The following is a 25,640-nucleotide window of genomic DNA, read 5'->3' as shown; positions in this document are numbered from 1 at the left end:
GTTCCAGACTAGGCGCGGATTTTCTAGCGGGGATTAAACAAGCGGGGAAGCACGATTTCGGGCTTAAGAATTGCTGCACCCATAATAAGCGGACGTCAGCCCCATTATACGCTTACCACATTTCGCGCACGTCAGGGAGCCGACGCAAAAGGTGGCCAAGTTTGATATACGATGCCTCTGATTGGGCAACTCTGCCACATTGACAGCCAGAAACAAAAGCAACCTAATTGAGCGAACACAAAGTCCCTTCGCCGCTGCCGTATGAAGCGTCATATATATAACGAAGTACTTTCAGCCCCGCGGAAGAACAATGGATACATACGAACGAGGTATCCAACTGCTCTGGGCCCATTGAACACAATGAGAGAGGAAGAAGTAAAAAAAAAGTATTGTTTTGGAACCCTGCCGGGATCCATTCGAGTACAGATGCCGATCGATTCAAGTTCATGGCACATCAGTTCTTCTGGATTCCCCAAGGTGAAGAAAAGCTCACGAAAGGGTATACTGCCACCCATCCACTCTTATAGCATCAAACTATACAAGGAATCTGAAAGGATTTATTGCAGACTAGGATAAACATTTTGTCAACTATAAGGCGGCTTTCTTTATGAAAAGTCCAAGGATTTTCCTGTATAGCTTCGTGCTCTAACCAGACCAATAGCAAGTTTTTATTTCATGGCTATTTTTTATTTTATTGAAATAAAAAGATGAAAGCGTTGTAATCCTTTCTGGGTGACGGCTAGTCCTCTCAACTTGGTTATTAGAATAGGGAGTCTTAGAATGTCGTGTATGCAAAGCTTCGCGTTATCAAAACTTATTGTTGGGCTAGTTGGTGAATGTTACACCAACTAGCCCACACAATATTTTTTTTTTGTAAATTTGCGTCAGCGTTTGCCACCACTACGCATGCGCCATAACACCATCCTCTGGCGGGCCCCCGTCAACTGACGGAAATATCGCACGACCGCAACGAGCGCTATCTTTCTGTACGCTAATTTAAAACTGCCTAGTGTAAAAAAAAAACATGCCAAGCCCACGTGGAACACGCAGCACATGTCCCAGGGAAAGCTAGAAGAGCTGTCTTTCTACAGCCTTTTGTAAGCTCTCTTGGGGCAGCTATATCTACAAGTGCTTGCATGGCGCCATATCCCATGGATCTTCATACTTCTTGCGAGGTAGGCAAGCACGCACAGCGAATTATTTTGCGGAGAAGCGTGGTGCATACCTGTTGCACACGTTTAAGGCATTATATACGCTTTATTGATGCAGCAGCTGATGACGATGAAGAATAATGACTGAGCTTCTTACAATAGGCTGGAAGCATTCAACGGCCCGCTGGCTACGCAATTCCCATCGCGTGAAGCCTGGTTTTTATTTTGCTCTATACTGAAATGCACACATGTCAACGCGATTCTTTCTTCGACATGAAGCCTGCATTGGGTCTGTTTGCCGTCGAGTTTCTAGCTCATGCGTAGCTCTGGAATAATCGGCTGCCACGCAACGGGCCTGGGTTTGAATCCCATTTTATCCTGAACATATTTATTACTTTTTTTCCTTATTTCCTGAGATAGAGGTTTCGGCAACCAGCTGTGGATCAATACGGCGCCAAAAACGGCTGTTGTAATCTTGTAAAAGCTTTTTTTCCGTTAAAAAATAAGAAACAAAAAGAATGTCTATATTTAAACACTTATACAGTTGTGTATTTGGTAAGTTTTAACCTTTTCGTTTGAACAGAGCACATGTACAATTGCAGTAGACACTTGTAACGTTAGCACATCACGATGACGAGCCGTTACTGAGCAATCGATTTTGAAGTGTCGGAACGTTGGAGCTTCCAACCAGAAAGTGAAGAAGGCGATGAGCTTTCTACGCGTTACTTTTGTTTGTTTGTTTGTTTGTTTGTTTGTTTGTTTGTTTGTTTAAGTGCGGTGCACTTTCGGAGGCCGGGTGTCGTAGGCTGTGCATGTACGTGATCTTCGCTATATATATAGGCGTAGCGAAGGCAAAAGCATTACACATAGCCACGGCCATTCAAGCGTGAGCTCGCGCCAAAGAGAAGTCTTCTTGCTCTTCGAGCGCAGGCAAAAACCACGTAAGAAAATTCAAAAAGACGATGCACGCGAGAAAGGAACAAACAAATAGAAAAGGAAGTAAAATAAAAATACGTAGAAATAGAGACAAAAGACACAGCAGGGAAAGAGAAGAGGCAAGAAAGAGGACACCAAAGTGAAGCAAAGATGGCTGCCCCTCCCTTCAGGCTTGGTGCCACCATAGTGCGAAGTTGCCTTATTTTCTTTCCCAACCCTCTCCTCTCCCTTACTTTTTTTTCTATTTCCTTCCTTACTTTTATATCGTCACTCACCCCTTGCTTTTTGCAGGGCAGCAAACCAGAAAATTTCCTTCTGGTTAACCTGCCTTTTACTTGACCTTTCTCTTTCAATGCATTCCGCTCAGTATTCATCACAAATATTAGCGTATTCAAAAAACATTGAAGCACTTAGATTGCTTTACGATTTAACCGAGATAAGAACATTCCTTTAACTCTTAAACCTAGTACATAAAACCTTTGCCGGAATAAAAGCAACAATAAATACATCAATAAAATAATACTAGAGGTGTGGATGCCACCTATTTTGTTAGTTATTTGAAATATGTCGTTCAAATATCAACACGGTATGCCTAAGTGTTAAACAGAACGCGAGGTTAGTTTATAGACAGTATAGTGACGCCAATATCGTAATGTACCAAACTTCGCTGTCAGCATAAACGCGCTCATTAAGAGACCTCTCTATGGAGAACGGCGCTTTTACAGTGGCCTTTAAGAGTATGACGAACACTCAAGCCTCTGCACACTCAAACGAAAAGACGTATCCTGCGCGTCTTTTTCTCTTTTTTATGCCACACCAACAACCGCAATCGGGCTTGTTTGCGTTTTCATTCACGGACGCTCGGCGCAACCCCTTTCAAGGAACGATATGTCACGCTGATAGCTCGCCGCGACATTGAAGTGCCAAGCTCGCGGCGGCAGTGGTGTATACACGCAACGAAACGCAGGCGAGGCGGATGATGTTTGTTCTTGCGGAAGACAAAGACATCTCATGAGTACACCAACTGTTTTTCTATAGTGTACACCACACTATAAAATAATAGTGTATGGACTACAATGTATGTATAGCCCCGCCACGGTAGTCTAGTGGCTAAGGTACTCGGCTGCTGGCCCGCAGGTCGCGGGATTAAGTCCTGGCTGCGGCAGCTGCATTTCCGATGAAGGCGAAAACGCTGTAGGCCCGTGTGCTCACATTTGGGTGCACGTTGAAGAACTCCAGGTGGTCGAAATTCCCGGAGCCCTTCACTACGGCGTCTGTCATAACGATATGGTGGCTTTGGGACGTTAAAGCCCACATATTAATCAATCCACAATGTATGTATTTAAACCACACTATGGCGGCATTTTTTTTACAAGAAAGGTAAAAAAACACCATGCTGGGCACCACGAATACACAAACTGACGTCACATCCTCCGCAATGCCTTTTCGGGGGGTCACGTCTATATACAGCCTGGCGGCGCCCAGGTAGGTATTTTATAAGGTCTATATAGTGGTCGCAAAAGATGTTTCCCACTTAATAGTTGCTGCCCCTTGCGGTGTTGTATCGCCGGATCTGACGTTGAGATAGACTGCGGTTACTTGATGCATTAAAATGCATGGCAGACCTGGCCTCACAGCTATAGTTGGCCGCGGTTCACTATTATATATATGCTTTCTACGGACGAATTCTACGGCTACGTGATCATGCACCATTTTTGACACAGTCTTCGCATATTGACAAATGACCCGTACGCATGCAGTAATAAAATCCCACTCTTGCCGTGAGAGGACGCTTGGTAAGCAAGGAAGCACAAAAAAAAATGCACGCTGCGACGCCATTGTAGTGTTACCACAGCAAGCCTCTGTGACGTCACATATTTTGAATGTTGTTTACACAAGTGTCTACATAGTTCTTAATCGGTACAAATAAAGAGCATTCTCATCTAAGGGAACCAGGTAGATCATCATGACATGTTTCAAGAAATCCCAATTAAAGCAGCGCTAGTTCCATGAAAGGAAAGAAAAGTCTACATAGTTCTTAATCGGTACAAATAAAGAGCATTCTCATCTAAGGGAACCAGGTAGATCATCATGACATGTTTCAAGAAATCCCAATTAAAGCAGCGCTAGTTCCATGAAAGGAAAGAAAAGGCAACCCTTGTGTAACCCGTGAGCATAGAACGCGGCACTCTTCCGACTTCGCTTGTTGATCAAGCTGTCACTCTTTTCTCCGTCTGCAGTGCCCTCCATACTATCATCATCATCATCATCATCGTCATCATCAGCCTGGCTACGTCCACTGCGGGACAAAGGCCTCTCCCATACTATACAGCCTGCAAACTTTGAAGTACAGTAAGTTTCCAAGACATGCGGATTTCTTGCAGAGGCATCGCATTCATAAGTGCTCTAATATGGGTGGCGGAAATGTACAGCAAAAAAAAGTACATTTGAGAATATATACGACAAAGCATTGGCTTTGGCTATAGTACACCTTGGCCCGACATTCCCACAATGAGTGCAAAATTATACAAAAGCGCAAAACCATTTTTTTTTCGCCACATGCAAGCTTCACCAACAGCGCGACAGCCTTTTGGGTGGATGGATGGATGGATAGATGGATGGATGGATGGATATGGCTGTACCCTTTAGATCGGGCGGTGGCTAGCGCCACCAAGCCGTGATACTTAATGAACCAAAAACTAGATTTATTCGACCATATACGAAGCAGCGCCGCGGTGCGGAGTAAAGAGGGGGCCACGCCCACCTCCGGAAACACGCCTTCCCCGCGACTGAGACCATAAAGTTTCCTAATACTTAGGAAACTCCACGATTGGGACGGCCGGAGAGAAACCTGCCGCGCGCCTGCCATCTCGGAGGCCACGGGCTCAGTCGCATCGTTTCCGATGCGGCCGAGAGGGGGCGTGGTCGCATACAGCTGACGCAGCTAAACAAAGGCGGCTGGCCTCGTTCTATGGGAATGCGTGAGAGTGCGCTCCGATCACTCGCGCACTGCACAACGGGGACGCGCCATCCGAGGAGAGTGACGGGGGAGCGCATCGACACGACGAGGAGGCCTTAGAATGCGCGCTGGGCGCATTGTTCTTACAGCCGATGAGCGTGACGACGACAATGAGAGCGTACATCCCGGCGCCCGTCCGGCCGGCCCACTTTCTGCGCTTCACGGCCGGGCTTGAATGTGTTATCCCGCTCGGTGGTTCTTCGTACCGGCCCTTATACTCGTCTCTCTTCCGTCGAGCCAAGTTCGTAATGCACGAGGTGGTTTTTTTTTTGTTTTTTTAATTGGGCAATCACTTCTGCGCGTTACTCTAACGCAAACGATACGTTTTACGCTATACTCCACGAATGACGGTTGCGGGGTGCACAGTCACAAAAAAAGCACTAAAACGCACGACGAAACGACAGATAGAGAGAAAAGAATGTGTAGAATCTTTTATTACGAAAGTTTTTTTTTTTATGTCGGTATCAACCGAGAAAAAACGGGTGCCATTTCCGTAACGAAAATCAGATCAGTTAACGGGCATGCGGGCAGCTCAGAAAGAAATTCTCTTAAACAAGGTTTGACTAAGTGCCCCAGCCACGGTATCGAACTTCAGATTTTTTTACTCACTAATCCTTCATTGTCCTTTCCATTTGCTACGTCTGGTGCGTTTTTAATGGTCAATCTAATAATGGTCTATAAAATTGTCTATAAGAAGCGATACGTGAAACAGCGAAAATTACAGGCCTGTGGCATTTACGGTCAACGCTGTGTGGAAAGAGGCACAGAATTCATTAGGCAACCATTACTATGCTTGTTTTGTCTCAAATTCCGCGCCGCTACTCAGCCTGCCGTCCAAGGAGGTCATTGCCATGGTCTCGGAGTTATCGCGACAGCGTGGCTGGAATTCCCACGAAAGTAGAAAAGTAGGGGAAACAAAAAATAGAACACGACGACGAGCAAGTGGAGCAGTAATCGGTGTCGGACTGCGAATGCCCACTTAGTATTCGGCCGTGCTCGTGTACCACAACAGAAAAAAAAAAGAAACGCGTCGAATTAAAGGAGAAATCACCGCCACCGCACGTGTCTGTTGCATCGGAATGTTCCCCTTGCCCCTTTTTCAGGCGAATGTCGATAACAGCGAAATACCAGAGCATGGATTTCCTGACCTACGAAATACAAGAAGAAAAGGTGGAATCGGCATCTCGAATAATATTTGTTGCTGTCTTGGAATCTGCATAAAACATGCTGCGCACGTGGTGAATGGGAGCAACTGAATGTATGAAGTTGTTCTTTGCTCGTCAGGCAGCGTTCCAGAGCACAACAAGTGTACTTTAGACAAGCAGATATAAGCTCGTCGAGAAACATTTCTCAGGTCTCTAAAAGGAGCTTGCTACAGGAATGAACTAGCGTTATTTAGGTATGAACAGTCAAGAATATTCAGCATAGCAGTTTTTCTTGATTTGCTATTTTGAAGAGACGAATAGAGTAGATGGAGATATGTTGGATGAAAGATTTGTTTTTCTTTTAATGGCGCACAATAAAAATTGTCAATACTCAATCATGGCCATGGAAGTCGTCACTATAATTAAGCAATATAAACTGTGGTGAACAATTCAGTTACCTTTTTTGGGAATTCAAGTACCGACTGCGACATATCAAGACACGCCATAGTTGTGAACGCTATAAACTTTATTTCACGCTCTGTACGCCACATTCACCATCACCCCCCCCCCCCCCTCGCTAAATTTGAAGGACGAACGCTCGTTCTAACACTCTAATTATGAAATGGAAGCGCACAACGTAGAACAGACGGAAAGACAGGGACAAGCGCTAACTACCAACTGAAAGTTTATTCGGAAAAATATGAAATATATACTAAAAGATGATACAGTGTCAAGGCACATACGATAACACCAAAGCAAAGACCAAAAATGGCAACACCGATAGAATATCTTAGTGCGTCAGCCCTACCTTACCATCGCTTACTGTGCTTTACATTGATTAGTTAACTTCTACGGCATCTGCTAATGTTTAAAAACGCTAGCTCCTTATCAGACAAAGCGATTGATGGTTTGCTGACGCACGCCCCGTGTTCCGCTATGTGTGCTGCTTCAATTATAAGCCTTGTGCGCTCATCTTTGTGTTTTTGGAGAACTACTGTCTTATCAAATTGTACTTCACAACCACATCTAGTGACATGCTGGGCAAGAAAACCATCGTTGCCGCTACGAACATTGCACGCATGCTCACGCAACCTGTCGTTGAGGCATCTTCCAGTTTGCCCAATATAACAGGCACCGCACGAAAGTATGATCATGTAAACTACGTCACTAATGCAGTTGACAAAACGGTTCCTGTGCTTTGTTTTACACCGCTGTTCCCTGTGTCTAGCGCCACATGTCAGTCTAGCCAGTTGAGAAAGCTTGTGTGGTGCAGAGGAAACTACACGCACTCCCATGCGCTGCCCCACCTTTTTCAGGCGGTGGGTAACCTGATGCATGTAAGGGACAACAGCTACTCTTTCTCTTTCTTTTTCGTGGGTCCTGTTGTCACGTCTTACTGCACCATGTCCTTGGCCATCTTTAGCTCTCCGTTTTCTACGTATACTTTCGGCTACGGACACCAAGACCGCCTCAGGATACCCAGCTGACTTAAGCCTAGCCACCTGATTGTGGAAGCTGGCCTCCATTGAATGCATACAGGAACGGTCAAGTGCATTAGTGAAACACGTACTCACTATGCCTCTTTTTACAAGTTTGCTATGAGCCGACGTGTACGGCAGAAGCGGTTTCCCCTCGCGTGGCTGGAATTCCCAGCAGGTATGTTCAGCCCTAAACGTAAGCCTGAGATCAAGAAACCTGATTGACGAGTTTTCCGGCATTTCATGGGTCAATACAAGTGGACCAAGGTATTTCTTAAAGAGAGACAACACAATATTGGCATGAGACAATGTGTTGTGTTGTCTCTCTTTAAGAAATACCTTGGTCCACTTGTATTGACCCATGAAATGCCGGAAAACTCGTCAATCAGGTTTCTTGATCTCAGGCTTACGTTTAGGGCTGAACATACCTGCTGGGAATTCCAGCCACGCGAGGGGAAACCGCTTCTGCCGTACACGTCGGCTCATAGCAAACTTGTAAAAAGAGGCATAGTGAGTACGTGTTTCACTAATGCACTTGACCGTTCCTGTATGCATTCAATGGAGGCCAGCTTCCACAATCAGGTGGCTAGGCTTAAGTCAGCTGGGTATCCTGAGGCGGTCTTGGTGTCCGTAGCCGAAAGTATACGTAGAAAACGGAGAGCTAAAGATGGCCAAGGACATGGTGCAGTAAGACGTGACAACAGGACCCACGAAAAAGAAAGAGAAAGAGTAGCTGTTGTCCCTTACATGCATCAGGTTACCCACCGCCTGAAAAAGGTGGGGCAGCGCATGGGAGTGCGTGTAGTTTCCTCTGCACCACACAAGCTTTCTCAACTGGCTAGACTGACATGTGGCGCTAGACACAGGGAACAGCGGTGTAAAACAAAGCACAGGAACCGTTTTGTCAACTGCATTAGTGACGTAGTTTACATGATCATACTTTCGTGCGGTGCCTGTTATATTGGGCAAACTGGAAGATGCCTCAACGACAGGTTGCGTGAGCATGCGTGCAATGTTCGTAGCGGCAACGATGGTTTTCTTGCCCAGCATGTCACTAGATGTGGTTGTGAAGTACAATTTGATAAGACAGTAGTTCTCCAAAAACACAAAGATGATAAGGAGCTAGCGTTTTTGTCGCTTTGTCTGATAAGGAGCTAGCGTTTTTAAACATTAGCAGATGCCGTAGAAGTTAACTAATCAATGTAAAGCACAGTAAGCGATGGTAAGGTAGGGCTGACGCACTAAGATATTCTATCGGTGTTGCCATTTTTGGTCTTTGCTTTGGTGTTATCGTATGTGCCTTGACACTGTATCATCTTTTAGTATATATTTCATATTTTTCCGAATAAACTTTCAGTTGGTAGTTAGCGCTTGTCCCTGTCTTTCCGTCTGTTCTACGTTGTGCGCTTCCATTTCATAATTAGTCATGTTTCACCAACTCGCCCAATCAACCATTCTAACACTCGTTCTGAAGCCGTAACGCCACGGTATAGTTAAGCTTCCGAAACGGCTTTCGGGGTGAATGCACTCGACAGGTGACAAGGCTCGTTTTAACGCCGACTCTTGTTGCGTTGCGGGGTGAGTACCTATGACGAGATTGCGTATTACGCGATGAGCAGATTAAGTCGCCCCCGTTTAATAAATCAAAAATCTTTTATTTTCACCATCTCATACTAAGGTGAAAAAGGGAGAACTGGAGAAAAAGCCGATAGTTCTTCGGGTTGACAAAGCTCCGGTCTCCGAATTACTTATTCGGCGTCTTCAGTCACTCACCGTCTGGCGCCGATCCGCGTCGTCTGCTCCTCGAAGGTGCGCGTGCGCACGGGCCGGAGCGCGCGTTTCGAAGCGGTACGGTCGTTGCACGATGGAGGCGTGGAGCGGTCGTCTCACGTCGGTCTGCCGGGTCGGTGGCGTTCGAAATAACGCTACGTGCCGTGTCGTACTGACCCGGCTGGCCCGGTGCCCGGCGGACAAGTGCTGACCGGCACCGTGAGCGCGCACTTTCACCCGGTCGCGCGCGCGGGCTCTCCTCGCAGCCGCAGCGCCGCCGCTGATCGACGCAATGGGAGCGCATCTATAGCATCGCTCCACGTCGCCGCGCAAGTCGGGCTGCGCGGCTCGCGTGGCGCCCTCCTGACCTCTGACGCGCATCCCAAGAGCGCCCCCGCTTCTGAACATGTTAATTGCACGTGCGCCCGTACTCGAGGAAGCAGTGCCTCTGAGAATCAATCGCTACACGAGGACGCCGGTACGTGCTTCGTTTGAAAAGTTGCGCGCGTCAATTGGCCGCCCGATAACCCGGTGCTTCATTAGCCGGTCTTAGAAAAAGGTACGCGAAGTAACGCGTTAGCGTGTGCCGCCAATGTGCATGCGTCATACGCTAATCTGCTGTGTGCCCACGCTAAGTTATGGAAGTAAGCTATCTTACCCAACGAGCGTTATCTCAGCGTAACATATATGAAATCTAAACTGCCTATTGTTTATTAAGTATCGACCCGCAGGTCGTGGGATCGAATCCCGGCTGCAGCGGCTGCATTTCCGATGGAGGCGGAAATGTTGTAGGCCCGTGTGCTCAGATTTGGGTGCACGTTAAAGAACCCCAGGTGGTCGAAATTTCCGGAGCCCTCCACTTCGGCGTCTCTCATAATCATATAGTGGTTTTGGGACGTTAAACCCCACATATCAATCAATCAATCATTATTATGTATAGGTCGGGAAAGCGACCAACCATTATTTGAATCCCTTGAAAATCGACGCTCGGAAATTCGAGCGCACTGAATCAAGCAGCTCAACCAGAACAGCGCCAAGTGCAGTCAGATGCACCGAGGCCTTGCATTTTCCGCGCAGTACTACACGGCTGCATGCGACGTGGCACCCGCTCGTATGTTCGAGTTAACGGGCACGCCGCCATGGCTACACCACACTCGACGCCCGGTACACCGTGGCGCGAAGCCACAGCGCCGGAGGGGTCGACCGAAGCGCCCGGAAGTATTCATGCGCAGTGATTGCGCAATGCAGCGCACAAATGGAGACAGCCCGATACAGTAGCAGTGGCTCATTGGAAGCGACCCAAGTGGATAACTCACGGAAGAGATTATTTCCACGACGAAGTGGTCACTCTACTTTTTTTTTCTTCGCTGCACTCGATACTTCGCACGTTCTTGTAAAAAGTTTGAGCGGCATGCGCATGCTCCGTGTCGTGACGAATGAACCAGGCTGTATACGGCTTGAGTTGCTGCGTGTTGCAAAGGCTACCTGAATTGACGCTACACACCCTGCTCCTTCGCGGAGTAGATTCCAAGAGAAAGCAAGCGGGTGAAGGGGAGACAGAAAGTTAGGTGGCTAGATGAGATTAGGAAATTTGCAGGTATGAAGTGGCAGCAGCAAGCCCAAGACCAAGTTGATTGGCGGAACATGGGAGAGGCCCTGTAGGCCGATGATGACGATGACCTGCTCTTTCTGGTAAAATATTTGCTGCGCTATACGTGCTGCCAGAGTAGGTAAAACATTGTGTAAAAGAATGCGGCATGCGTGGAAGCTACCGCACTGTGCGGAGAGTCATTTATTTGTGTTCCGTCTGTCACACTGTTTTTGAAATTGCTGGCATCGCATGCAGCCTACAGGCAGACAGCTTATATCTCTTCATATTATATGCTCACAGGTATTCCGTTCTAAAAAATTGTATTTATGCTTTCATAGCTCCCTAACGATAATAGTTGGGGTTTTACGTGCCAAAACCACGATATGGTTATGAGGGACGCCGTAAAGGAGGGCTCCTGAAATTTCCACCATCTGGTGATCTTTAACGTGCCCTGACATCACACAGCAGACGGTCCTCTAGAATTTCACCTCCATCGCGATGTCGAAACCATGACCTTCGGATCAACAGCCGAGCCCTTTCGTAGCTCTCTCCCTTCCTCACTCTATCGTCCTCTCTCTCTCTTTGAGGGAAAATTTTAGACACCCTCTCCTATCTGACTTCTTTTCCGATACGTCCTGCGCACGAAGTAGTATAGTGAATTGAACCTTTCGAAGGCCTAGTTGGAGCTTACTGTCAAGAATTACATAGCGCAAGAAAAACGCAGCACACAACAAGGAAGGAAGGAAGAACAGCAAGGGAGAAGGCAGGGATGTTAACCAGGCACATGCCCAATTTGCTTCCCTATGCTGGGAGAAGGGGAAATGGGAACATGAAGATGAGAGATAGAGAAGGGAAAGAGAGGATAAAATTTTGAGTACGCGTATGCAGCGAGATGTGGTACATAGGTCCGTAGTCCTCAGGAAGCGCAAGAGGGCTCTGACTGCCTTGTGAGCCGGTGAAAGACAACGATGATAAGCACACACACACAGACAAAAAAAAAAAACTCACAAGGGCCAAGCGATTGTGTGTCTTTCTTGCGCTAAGTAATTCTACAGGAAGATGATGGAACAGGACGGCGATTACCATCAAGGACACATACCACCACCAGAACATGACGTCACTACTAACAGCCTTAAGACTGACACGCAAAGTATGACAAGGCGCCTTTGACGAAAATAGGTCCTTCTATGAGAACGTCAGCCAGACTGCCTAAGGCACTTCCACTGTTCACCCTGATTACCACACTACGTGTTTCCATTGTCGGCTCCCATCTTGATTTTAGATTTCCACAGAGAAGAAATATTTCCCTTTTGTTTTTCGACTCTCTCTCTTTTCCTCGCTCTCTTTGTAACTTTTTTTACATTTTTTAGTTATGCATTAGTAAGGGATGCTGTAGTAATAATCCACAGGCTACAATACGTTTTCTTAGCCAATCCCCTTGGGTATCTGCTGCAGTTTTGAGGCTACACACAAAGAAGCAAGCAAGCGAACAAACATAGACAGACAAACAAAGCGTTCCTCTCTTATGATGCCGCTTAGGCATTGTCGTGACTGGGGGAATTTGTCGGGCCCGGAGCCCTCCAAGGGTCAGGGCGAAGACGGGCCGAGGAGCCGGAGCTGATAACTTGAACGATTTATTTACACTATATTACATGATGTTGAAGGTAGCGTGTTACATGGAGTAAGCATCATACTAGATGATGGAAGGAAGCTCTCTCTCCGAGCGTCTTGCGCTCGCGTTTTTATGCCCCCGAAGGGAGAAAGTCACACCGCCTCCTTTCCAACCCAGGAAGGGAGGAGAGGCCCGCCCAGTTCGCTGCCCGGCGAGGGTGTAACACACACAATACACGACACCACTGGCACAGGGCGAGAACGGGGAGTCGTACGCGCCGAGATGACTCTTCGAGGAGACATCGCTCGGGAAAGGCGCCATGGAACGTGAGGAATGTCCCCGAAGATGGATACAAAGCGCTCGGCTCATTGTCCGCTGAATGTTGACGACCCAAGCAATGACCACTCCTTCTAGGCAGCCCAGACAGCGAACAGCCCCCCCTCGGTAATCCGTCGGTCGTGCGTGCCCAAAGGGCTTTTGGCAAGACGAGCCGACGACTCTAAGGAATTCGCAGTACTACTGCTGTGTTGTTGCCGATTCTGGACGTCTCAGGACGCGCTGCGAAGCCGGAACCATTCCACGCGTCCAAGCGGCGCCCAGACATGGGGGCCGATCACAACAGCTCGTCCGCCGCCGGGAAAAGGACTCGTAGATGGGCAGCCCAACGCTGCACCTTGAAGAGGCCTGGCAGCGCAGCAGCTCTGGAACGGCTGCGGCTCAGGTTTTCTCTCTCGCTCAAGTGGGGTCAGCAGGTCCGTAAGTAGTGCCTCTCCGTCGAAGGGGCCCCCGCAGGTCGAAGGCTGGGACTGACATTAGTGATCAAATCCGCACAGTACCCAAGCAGCGACAAGGCGGTACACCACCCCTCCCGAGATATGCCAGGCTACTGAACTCTTAGCCCGTTGTCGGCATAAAAGCAGCCACACTAGAACGTTGCTCGGAACGTCCCTAAACAAAGCAATATGGCAACGCTCCTAAAGTTTTGAAGAAGTTACCTTAAATAAATTGCACTCAAGCCGCAAGTCGCATAGCTTTGAGGCAAATGGCGAGTGAGAAGTGAGAAGGTCGGGAAACTCAACTAACAAATTATATCCCTTTCTCAACGTCTGGCCTTGGCAGGCAGACTAAGTAACAGGTTCACCATGCAGTAAAGGTTAAAAAAAAAAAATCCAAAACGAAAAACGAAAAGATACACGGAATGACATAACAAAATAAAAACACTGGCTGTCGTAACTCAATCGGAATGCGCTTGCTCCTTATCACAGGAAGCCTCGGCTGAGAGCATCGGCATTTCCATTATCCCGCCCCTTTTTGTAGCGGATCTCAAAATTATGTTCTTGCAGTGCCAAACTCCATCTCAGTAGGCGGCCATTTTTAGGCGACATATTCCGAAGCCATGACAAGGGACAGTGATCTGTCTCGACAAGAAAGGGCGAGCCGGCCAAGTAGCACCGAAGCTTGTGAATAGCCCATACTAAGCATGCACACTCTTTCTCTGAGGTGCTATAAGCCTCCTCACGTGTTGAAAGCTTACGACTAATGAAAAGCACGGGGTGCTCCTCTCTACTTTCATCTCGCTGACTCAGAACAGCCCCAAGACCCCTTTCACTAGCGTCGCACTGAAGTACAAAAGGTCGGTTATAATCCGGAGCTCGTAAAATCGGTTGAGACGTCAGTGCTGCTTTCAAAGCCTGGAACGAACTTTCCCTTAACTCGTCCCACTGGACCTTAACGGGCTCTCCCTTCCTTAAACTGTCGGTCAGAGGACTGGCGATCTGTGAATAGTTGGGGATATAGTGTTGGTAATATCCAGTGAGGCCTAGAAAGGCCCTGATATCAGTTTTAGTGACAGGTCGGGGATAGTTCTCGATGGCGGCAAGTTTTACCTCGTGGGGCCGCCGGCATCCTCGCCCAACAATGTGCCCTAGATACTCTACTTCCGCCTGTCCCAATTGACACTTTTCTGCTTTAACAGTGAGGCCCGCGTTCCTTAAGCGCGTCAAGACGTCCCGCAATCAATCCCGAATTCCCCGCATATCACGTCTAGGTCCGATCTGTGCAACTTTCTCCAAGCCATGGCCGCTACTTTTCTGCCGACAAGTTTCTCAAGGGAAAGCGTTGAAGCAAGGTTCCCGTGAACAGGCTTCCAACACTCTTGTTACCAGGAAGAACTAATTTAAGCCTGGCAACTCTCAAGGAGAAAAGGTCGTGCACTCACCAAGCCGGAGTCGAATTCCTGCGCAGATCATCCCACCGCTGCCATCCACTGTCGTGACTGGGGGAATTTGTCGGGCCCGGAGCCCTCCAAGGGTCAGGGCGAAGACGGGCCGAGGAGCCGGAGCTGATAACTTGAACGATTTATTTACACTATATTACATGATGTTGAAGGTAGCGTGTTACATGGAGTAAGCATCATACTAGATGATGGAAGGAAGCTCTCTCTCCGAGCGTCTTGCGCTCGCGTTTTTATGCCCCCGAAGGGAGAAAGTCACACCGCCTCCTTTCCAACCCAGGAAGGGAGGAGAGGCCCGCCCAGTTCGCTGCCCGGCGAGGGTGTAACACACACAATACACGACACCACTGGCACAGGGCGAGAACGGGGAGTCGTACGCGCCGAGATGACTCTTCGAGGAGACATCGCTCGGGAAAGGCGCCATGGAACGTGAGGAATGTCCCCGAAGATGGATACAAAGCGCTCGGCTCATTGTCCGCTGAATGTTGACGACCCAAGCAATGACCACTCCTTCTAGGCAGCCCAGACAGCGAACAGCCCCCCCTCGGTAATCCGTCGGTCGTGCGTGCCCAAAGGGCTTTTGGCAAGACGAGCCGACGACTCTAAGGAATTCGCAGTACTACTGCTGTGTTGTTGCCGATTCTGGACGTCTCAGGACGCGCTGCGAAGCCGGAACCATTCCACGCGTCCAAGCGGCGCCCAGACATGGGGGCCGATCACAACAGCATCTAGAGCTTTCCCTCAACGCTGTGTGTTAGCTAACTCAGCAGCAAGTTCTCGGTTCTCTCTCATTTTTTTCTCTCGTTTTCGCAGGTACACTGTTTAAAAGGCGGGCCAGTCGGGGCAGAGGAGCGGCCCGTCATGAAGTCCGCGCACCTCGGTCGGCACCTGTCTTTACGCGATGCCGGGACGCCTTTATAGGCCCGGCGCCTCACTCAGCCCGTCACTGACTGACGTGCCCGGCCTACCGATCATAATGACGGACGCTGCTGACAAAAATGAGGCTCTCCCGATCCTGTCCAATTTACTGCGTCCACTCTGCTATATATATATATATGATGGTGCAGGGTGCGCGAAGACCCCCATTTGTTTGCTTATATTGTAACCTCCTCGCTGCCATTTCATCGGTTGATGAACCACCGCCGTCTCCTGTTTCGTTTTCTTTCTTGGTGGACGCTGTTAACCTCGTTTATGTTCTCATTGCTTCTGCCTCCTATTTTTGTTTGTTTTCGTTGTTGCCCTAGCGGTACTGTTGTACACTTCATCAGTCAGCGCAAGAGAGCCAACAAATACGCCAAGATGTTAACTAACAAGGCCCCTTACGCATTAACCAAGACCACTCGTAGGCGAAATACGTCTTCTTTTACTTTTCAGACGATGGGTTTACACCCCTCTCCCCTCCTGAAAGTTTCACGCACCTAACGTAGCTTTGCACTGCCTCCAAGATCGGCCCACCTGTGGCCAAGCAACGATGCCATGTGGTGACGTCATCACATGACGTCAAGTGGTATGACGTCATTGAGGCGTCACATATTTTGGCGATTTGTGACGTTATGATAACGTGTATGTTGACTTTATCACGCGATGATGATTTCCTGCATCACGCAGTGCTGACGCCGGCCCCGCAGGACGCCAACGGTCACTTTTCGCCTTTTGTGGACGATATGAAACTTTCGACTTAAAGGGCCAGTCAACAAGCTCCGACTTTTTTCTTTTTACACCCCTAAAAGAAGCTCGGAGATCCCGTAGAGTAGACCACGGCGATCACGGTGTCCGAATGCTACAACACTGTACACCACGCAGAGACTCCATTTCGAAAAATAATTCCCGCGCTCCTTTCATATAGCATGACCAATCGTCCTTTCAGTCGTATATAGTGACGCAAAGTCGCCGTTCGCCGACTTGACGAAGCACGCAGCTCGTCTATTGGTCTAAACCAGTGACGATGGGCTACGCCTTCCCTTCCCTGTGTGGGTAGAGAGAGTGAGGAAAAAGAGTGGCGAGGCCGCGCGAAAATTTGAAACCAGCTGAAAGCTATGTTCTAACCCCTGTAACTGCCTTAATACAGCACGTATTCACAAAAACGTCTTGCGGTAGTATGTTCACAAAGCAAAAGTTCACATATTTCTCTTTATAAAAATTTTCTGACCTCGGTGTTCCGAGCGTTTTACGTTCCAAAATCACGATATGATCGTGAAGTACGCCGTTGTGGTGGGCTTCGGAAATTTCAGTCACTTGGGTTTCTTCAACGTGCGCCGAAATCTTAGTATACATGGTATCTAGCCAAGCCCGAAGCCATGAGTTTTTTTTCAGGAGGTAGGGGAGAGGCTTGTTCAAAACCTTGAAAAATACCCATCTTTATTAATTGTCCTCGGTCAAACACCCCCCTTCGTCAGACCGAAAGCTCTACCTGCTGTCGCCATGAACTGTGCTATACCGGTTAGCCTCATCAGTAGCCTTCCCAATCAATCCAATCAATCAATCAATCAATCAATCAATCAGTTTTTAATGTATTATACATGTAGTGGCCAGATACTATTAAGACGTAATCATACGATCCTCTATAAACGCGACAATTGACCGGCGTCCTCCGTCGGCGTCTCTCGCCAGCGTCAACTCGAGTGATGCAAAAAATGCGTCATGTGATGGCGGAACCAACATAACGTCACAAGTGTCTAAAATTTGTGACGTCACATGATCTGACGTTATATTATTACGTCATCACTTGACACTGTGGTCAGCGGTGATCCGATCACGGAGGCAGTGCCAAACCAGGTGAGGTACCTGCGATTTTGGAGGCCATGCGTTAAGTGCAGAAAGCCTTCAGAGGGTGGCGGAGCAGAAAGAAAACATCGACTCAGGAAAACAAGAAGATGGTTTTCGCCTTCTTGCTGTCTTAGATGTGTACATAGGGGTCCTGTAGTTTTGCACATGTGGAACAGAACCCCAGGCACGTTTCAAGGGTTGTTTAAGAAGCTTGTCTTTTTGAGAAATCCGTACGGATTTCCTTGTGGCTGCGTGCTACAAACGGCTGGTTGGCTTATTTCCCTTTCATAACCCTATCGCCACCTTGCGGGTTTCCGCAGAACTCGTTTCTGTTTCCTTCCTCTCGGAGCTGCCTTTGCTTCCTTTCTCCCCGAGCACTCTCAAACCACCACTTGAAGACGAACATACGAACTCGCATCGTATGTTTGAAAGCACAAGAAAGTCAGAGTCGACATGTGGAGGCCCCTATGCCAGTTCGCATTTTCACGACTCCTTTAAAATAAATGGCTTATCTTATCACTGAAAATTGAGGAACTTCGTTGTCTCACGTAAACTTCGTCCCCATTTCATTCATCATAACTTCCTTCGTCACCCGCTCCGCCACAGTGTTCTAGTGTTTGTATTGCTGAACTGCTGACACGGTGGTCACGGAATCAAATCCCGGTCTTGACGGCTGCATTTTCTATGAAGGCGAAAATGCTTGAGGTACGTGTACTCAGATTTCGGTGCACGTTAAATAACACTAAGAGGTCGAAATTTTCGGAGCCCTCCACTACGGCGTCTATCATGATCATATGGTGGTTTGGGGACGCTAAACCAGCAGAATTATTATTTCTTTGCCTTCCGGTAGACGTTGCTAAACACAGCAGGAACCCAAGAGGCTTCAGCGCCATGTGTTCACATTTGCGACTCCAACAGAACGCGTGCACCACGATATTGCGTGTGCTACGGCGAAGCTAACGCATTGCCATCATGTTCACACAGTTTGCTTTTCTTAGCATTGGATATTGTCCGCATGGATTGGCATGTACGCGGAAAACAATGCTGACAAGTTTTATGCGCTTCTAGAAATACTTTTGAGACGAATGTGCATAAACTAACCCGTAATCTTTCACGAAGCAAGCACGTGATATAATAATAACATGACGGTCCACTCGATACGTGTTCTTGAAATGTAATGTTTTATATTGCTACTGCGTCAACCAACCGCATAACGCCACTCAGCTGTGATTTTCATTACAGAAATAGTATCTTCCTGTGATCTAACGGAGCATCGCAAAAGATATGTGCCAATATGAAAAAAAAAGACTCGCATTAAATTGCTGAACTAATCGTAGTCTTTTAAGAAGTAGAAATGATCAACGGTAGAGAAAAGGCAGAAGCTCTTGGGTTTATAGTTGCTTCATTGCACCGTCAAAAAGCCGCGTTGAAAGCCAAACGAGCCTTCAGTAGTTCAGTTTGAGCCGACTGACTTTCCTCTTGCGAAACTCGCAGCGCATCGCATGCAACGAAAACTGGTTTGCGCCACCGTCTTTAACGTAATTCAGAGCACGGCTCAGTAGCTACGCACTCGTGGTTGGATTCGCCAGATCACGTTTCAACCTTCCCGTCTCCAGGAGACTCTATAGCGAAGGAATCGCATTGATTGCCCCGGATAGTTACTAATCTAGTCGCAAATATTGCACTTTCAGTCATTTAACACTTTCGGTGCTGGGAATATATCATCTCGGGCAAGGGGAAGTATCAGTCGATATAAGAAAATGGCATAAACATAAAAGAATTGTGCTTGCTGGAGTCAAGAATGGGGGGGGGGGGGGCAGCCCTTCCGTAGCTTCCATTCCTCATGCGGCAGTTAAAAAAAAGAGTGATTGCGTACGATGGCGAATGAAACGTTTATATTGAACATGTGTGTCCAGATGTTACGTTGAACTTTGTCACGTTGAACTTTGAACTTTGTCATTACGTTGAACTTTGTCAGAAACATTACCTGTGTGTTCGTGCCTCTTTGAATTTTTGAACAGATACGGCTAGTAGGCGTATAGTGCTATCCATAGGCGTATGAGCACGGTTCTCCATTAACCAAGTTCCACACAACCAGGTTCCATCAAACCAACCAAGTTCCACCACACAGCCCCACCACCTCTCCCTCAACGTAATATTAGTCTAGCCCGAAAGAAAACGAAGCCATTTTTAGATGACTGTCGGGTGGGAGTGGGAGGTGAAGGAGGGGGGGATGCTCTTTTTTGCGCATGCACGTGACGTCATCGTTTCTCCTCCAGAACACTTGTCCTCCAGCTGGCGAAAGAGGGTCTTGCCTGCTCTGGCCGTTCGTATTGGGATAGCACGACACGTCCGTAACCGGGACACGAGGGCGAGGCAGGGAGGAGGCGACAATTGAAACGGCAAAGAGCTCTGCCCTAGCACCACGCCCGGTTGGTTGCATTCAACTTGCGACGACTCGCCGAGCGTGGTATAATAGAATGAATGTTCCAGAACGCGGACGCGCGTGTCAGCGACTCACTCCAGCCAAAAGACACGGACCTCCTCGGTGCCAACGCGAACCGCCCTCGTCGCGATTCGGGCGTCCCTTCAAAAGGAGCAGCGACTCCGATATTCGCGTCGCAGAGCAGAACACACTCGCCCCACTTTTCGTAAAGTGCCGTATACATGGAAGTCTTGTGTTTATATTACAGTCTCTCTGCACCCCACTTTAAAGAAGAAAGAAAACGCATGACGCCCCCTAGCGGCCGATGCAAACGAGTTTGAGACTCTAAACGCATCTGTGTACAAGCAGCTACAAGTTTGAAACTGCTTAGAAATTCGCCCCAATTCAAGTTCCATACAGCAGTGCTCGATTTTGCCGTAAGCATACCAGAAGTTCCTTTACGAACGGCGCCGACTATTTGACTGCTTCTTTGTTCACCATATCGAGTATTGGATCTTCCAGGAAACTTCGCAGATAATACTTACCAAACACGCTAGGAAAATTGTGTTTGTAGCCAGCGCCACAACAGTTTCCTTACAGTATCAGCCATTCCTCTATAAATTCGCAAATGCTCCTTCAGATTTGCGTTGTTTTGCAGAATACAAATAGTGTTTAATGAAGCATACTAGGCGCCCAACCCGCAGGTTGTTCATTTCAGTACTGGAGCGGCTTGGAATGAGGGGGAGTGGGAGTGCCCCTTTCTTGCGCTCCTCCCCCTCGATCCCTGCCAACGCCCATGGCACAACTTGAGAAACACGTTGCGGAATTTGACAGTGCGCAAGCTTGCGTAATACCGGTGGAGTCGCTGTCGCCGAGAGCTTTTCGGCGCGCATCGCAGGGGCGACCTCCTTCGATATCTGGCGCTCGTCGTTACACGTATACTCCTTCCGCCCGTGCCGGCAACGTCGGCACGCTCCTTCGGCGCCCATCGGCCTTCTCTGCAGCGACAGCAGCGGCGCATGATGGTGCGCAGTTGCCTCCACGCACTGTTGTTTCCGTAGTAGATAATATTTGGGGCTACTGATGAGGTCTTTGCACGCCCAAGGGAGTAGCGGCTGTCATCAGTCACGAAGCTCACGAACGCACTGGAGTGTTTGTCTACATCATTATATCTCAGCATGAGTGGCAGTAAGCGTTCTATATTTAGTACAGTGATACCATTCATCCACTCTGCTTCACTTAGCTTGTTTGGTTTGAGCGACTTCTTTTCGCGTTCTTGTTTGTTTTTGTTTATTTTTAATTTTAATTTTGTACGAAGCCCGCACATGAGTGACGCGGTGGGAAAGAGTAACGCTTGTTTTGTGGCCGTTTTTATATAACAATTGAAAAGGATAAAACTAAACACTCGCGTTTTTCGTCGGCACAATCGCTTGTGATGCGTCAACCGTGTATTGTCGTATAAAATCGCCATCTACTTGATACAATAATGCTGGAGTTTTACGCGTAAAAACCACGACATCATTAGGAGGCACGTCATAGAGAAGATTCCCAGAAATTTCTACCATGCGGGGCTTATTATTTTGATTATGCAGTGTGGTATTAACTGACCCCGCACGCAGGTTTCTGGCATTTCACCTATACACCAAAAGTGATCGCCGCGGCAGGAATCGACTCCGCGACCTTGGAGCCAGAAGCTGAGTCCCGTAAACCCTACACCATCGCGCCCAGAGGACTCGCCCTTGTCTTGAACGTGCACAGTAGCATGAAGTACGCGAAGCTGTACTTGGGTGACTAAATAAAGCCTCCAAACACCAAGGTTACGCAACTTTCAGGCTCACTAACTATTCTTAGGACGCGGTCCTGTCGTTTGGCACATAACTGCACTCTGTATATTGAACGGAGCAGTGCTTAAACGCGGCATCCATTATATACATATGTCCTTGACGTAAATGTTCCCGCCCATATAAGCCGAGCGTGCGGCAGATCACGTCCCGGCATACTTCCCATCTGGTGCGATATCTCCGTATGGGCGGACGAGACTCCGGCGGTGGCATCGAAAAACTCGTTCTCAGACGATGCATTCGCAGTGCGCCGTTTGGTTGCGCGTCCTTTGATTATCTGTCGTTGTGCGCTCGCGGCATACTTATACACCGCACTGATCGGAACGAATGCGTTATACATGAACGACGAAGACAAGCAGAGCCCTGCTATTTCTCTGTTTCTTCTTTGTTTAATAGCAGAGCTGTTAGGGCCCAGGATTGTGTCACATCGGTGAGAAGTGATCATTGTCAAGAATTGGCACGTGCTCAATCACTACTCAAGCAATCGGTGCAGTTAACAAGGGAGGCTGCAACGTGCGTTCCCTTGTGAATTTTTAGTGGATCATTCAGTGGTCAGTAGTGCGGTTTGTCTAATTACTGCGACACATACACGATATAGAAGTTTCGTAGTAGAACGATAGGCAATCGCACGGGAGGGGGGGGGGGGGCGGCCGTCTTCCCTAGTCACCTAAAGGGGGGGGGGCGCAAACCAGTTTTATACGTTAACTTAACAGGTGGGGACGCTAGAACAAACCTTCGTCCACCCCCCCCCCCCCCCCCTGAGGGGAGAGAGAGAGAGAAAAGGCAGGGAGGTTGACCAATCAGTGCTGCTCATAGGCATGCGCAGAATTCCTCTATGAGTAGAACTGTCAAGTTTGAGAGAAGAGAGAATAAAATGTCTATTATATCTTATACATGAGTAGATCGTTGAGTAGGATTCTTAGTCCGGGATCCCATTGACGCGGACCGCTGTCCTCGCATGTTTCACCAGGACCGCTGGGTCTTCGGATCCGAGCTGCGCAGAGCAGCTGCCTCCCACCCTTCCATGCCGTGTTGGGTCCTGGGTTGCGAATTTGGGAGATTTCGTGGACATTCTCATACCATGTGATACAGGGTGGCTGTTTTATTGGCGCAGACATGCACTGTGCCATGTGGTACAGGGTGGCTGTTATATTGGCGCAGAGCATGCACTGTGGAGAGTGTGTGTGTGTGCGTGTGCGTGTGTGTGTGTGTGTGTGTGTGTGTGTGTGTGTGTGTGTGTGTGTGTGTGTGTGTGTGTTTCGGGACCTATCTTTGACAGTATGTATGCACGGATTGGGGTAGGCCAGCGTCTGTAGGCGACGCCACGGTACCTGCGATTCCTTAGTGAGGTTTGGCCCTAGGGGTGGAAGTTTCGGTCTCTCGAGCCTTTGCTTTTGCAGAATTTCCGTATACGTGTGTACTTGAGAAGCGGGTTCACACGCACAGCCGAGGGTGGATGAGATAAGCTGGAGTCAGAGGTCCGGAAGAGTAATTCTCGGGCCGCGGTTTGGGCGAGCTCATTGTTCCTAACTAGCAGTGGCCGAGTATCCATATCAGCTGTTTTCATTCTGCTTCTGAATGTGTGGCCGATAGCTGTGTAAGGATTCGGTGTGCAATGGGGCTAATGTAGCTTTTACTGAAATTTTGGCATACTGCTTGTGAATCTGTTAGAATGGGGACTCGAAGTTTCGTAGGGCGAGGGCAATTCCTGCTTCGTCTGTGTCCTGGGCTGATATACAGTCGATATGTTTTTCTTGAATGACGCTTGCCATGTATTTGCCGTTCACTGGTCGACAAAGAAGGCGCCCTCAATGTGTGAGTACATGTGCGCTTTGGCCCGAAGTCGATGTTCGTGGAACTGTGGATGCACATTTCATGGTACTGGTTTTATGGTAAAGCCATGCCTCCATTTATGTGGGATTCGTTGCTTCGCTCCTATTTGAATGGGGGCTTTGACACCAAGTTCTGATAATGTTTTCCGTTCCGTGTTTTCCGTAATGTTTTAGAGATGGCAAGGTGCATGACTTGATTCATTTGGTGTGCTTGGAATAGTTCAGATGCGGTATGGTGGAGCTTCATTTGAAACAGACGTTCCGTGAGTGTTTATGGGGAAGGTTCAGAGCCTCCTTAAGATTCACACGTACGAATTTGTCTATTTTGTGCTCCTCTGCTTTCAAGATCCTCAGGTAAGGAAAGCTATAGGTTATGCGATAATAACAAATGCCTGAATAAGTAGCATTTTGTCGCGTTCTTTCATACCTCGTCGTCTATAGCCACACGACTAATCGTACGAGGAATCTGTAGACAGGACGTTCTTAGTTTATGTATAACAAATGAGTTGTCCCGATTGTAGAAGTGGGCCCCAAGAATTCAGATGGTTTCAACCTATATTTAATTCGGGTTCCGTTGAGTTGTACGTTGAGCGAGGTTGTGTCAGATGTCTTCTTCCTTATTATACAAGGATTTCAAATTTCGGGCCACTCTTGCACCCTGTCTCTTCTACGACGAGGCAGCCTGTTGAAGGACTTCTATCTGACCCAGGTTGCCAGAACGGCACCAGATTGTAACGTCATCAGCATAGATAGCGTGACGTATTTCTAAAATTTGGTTTAGGGCCTCTGGGAGGTGCATGAAGGCTATATTGAAGAGGAGCGGAAAAAGGACAGCCCCTTTGGGAGTACCAAAATCACCCGTGGTGATGAGCTGTGATTCAAGGTCCCCGATGCGGATAGTGACCCGTCTTTTAGTAAGGAAGTTCCGCAAATATGCGTACAATTTTGGGCCGCACTTGAGTGCACGTAAGTTTTTCAAGATTGTGAAGCGCCGAACGTTGTCAAAGGCGCCCTTAAAATTATTTGCAAAAATGACTCTTTCCGCCTGAGTGGTTCCACTGGGTAGGTTGAAAATATCATGCTTCAATGGAGGAGGGCGTCCTGCGCCGACAGATAGGGACGACAGCCTTACATAGTGTCAGGCAGGGGTCTTTGTTCTTCTAGATATTCTATTATATAGCCTCATTTGTTCGAGGTCTGCCTACGGGCCCCGAGAGAAAGATATATAAGAACAAAGGCTAACGAAACTGATAAAAAAAGAAGAGCAAGCGCAGTCATATGTAGTATATGCGTTGAAAACAGCGCAACAGCACCACGACAAACAAGAAAGGAACAACGGAACAGACGCTGACTAGCGCCTGTTCCGTTGTATCTTTGTTTGCTCTCGTGTTGTTGCGATGTTTTCAAGATGAACACACCAACTTTCTCAAATCATTGTTCTTCTAAAATGTACAGTATAGTACAGCAAAGGGTGGGAGGGCGAAATCATATAACCAAAGCCAGGAACAGCTATATGTTTCTTTAGTTCCTTTTGCCTCGCCTTGAGAGTCTGGCGATTATGCATATGAGGATCTCTCAAGGTCCGCCCATCTCATCCTCGTCTGCAAAGACAGAATGCATTGGCCGTGTCTTCGACAACACGGGGAAATATGGAGAGCGTTTGGTGAAGGAAAGGGGCTAATGTGCGGCGTGTGAGAAACTTGCGACCATGGTATAAGGCACATCAGTGGCAGTTTGCCAACGATTCAAAGAAACACACACGGGCGTCCGCTCGGCAGGTTGATCCCCTCACGTGGGGCCTTTGAGAAACAAAAAAACGAGGAAGGGGTATATACAGTGTA

At 48.1% G+C, this 25,640-nt stretch overlaps 1 protein-coding gene across 2 annotated transcripts in view; it reads right to left on the bottom strand.

Annotated features, from left to right (window-relative positions):
• Nucleotides 1–25,640, bottom strand: part of LOC119182544 (carboxypeptidase D) — a 155,467-nt gene that overhangs the window by 111,932 nt on the left and 17,895 nt on the right. The window contains exon 1 of one of the 2 annotated variants that reach the window (XM_075888872.1): nt 9,503–9,711. The exons of the other annotated variant lie outside the window; for it this stretch is intronic. The gene's annotated coding sequence lies outside the window, so the exon portion shown is untranslated. Of the gene's footprint in view, nt 1–9,502; nt 9,712–25,640 lie in introns of those variants that run through there. 2 annotated transcript variants of the gene reach the window in all.

Source organism: Rhipicephalus microplus, chromosome 3 (assembly GCF_043290135.1).
Source record: "Rhipicephalus microplus isolate Deutch F79 chromosome 3, USDA_Rmic, whole genome shotgun sequence".
Taxonomy (NCBI): domain Eukaryota; kingdom Metazoa; phylum Arthropoda; class Arachnida; order Ixodida; family Ixodidae; genus Rhipicephalus; species Rhipicephalus microplus.
The sequence above is the reverse complement of the archived record's forward strand: the minus strand, read 5'-3'. Positions and strand labels throughout refer to the sequence as shown.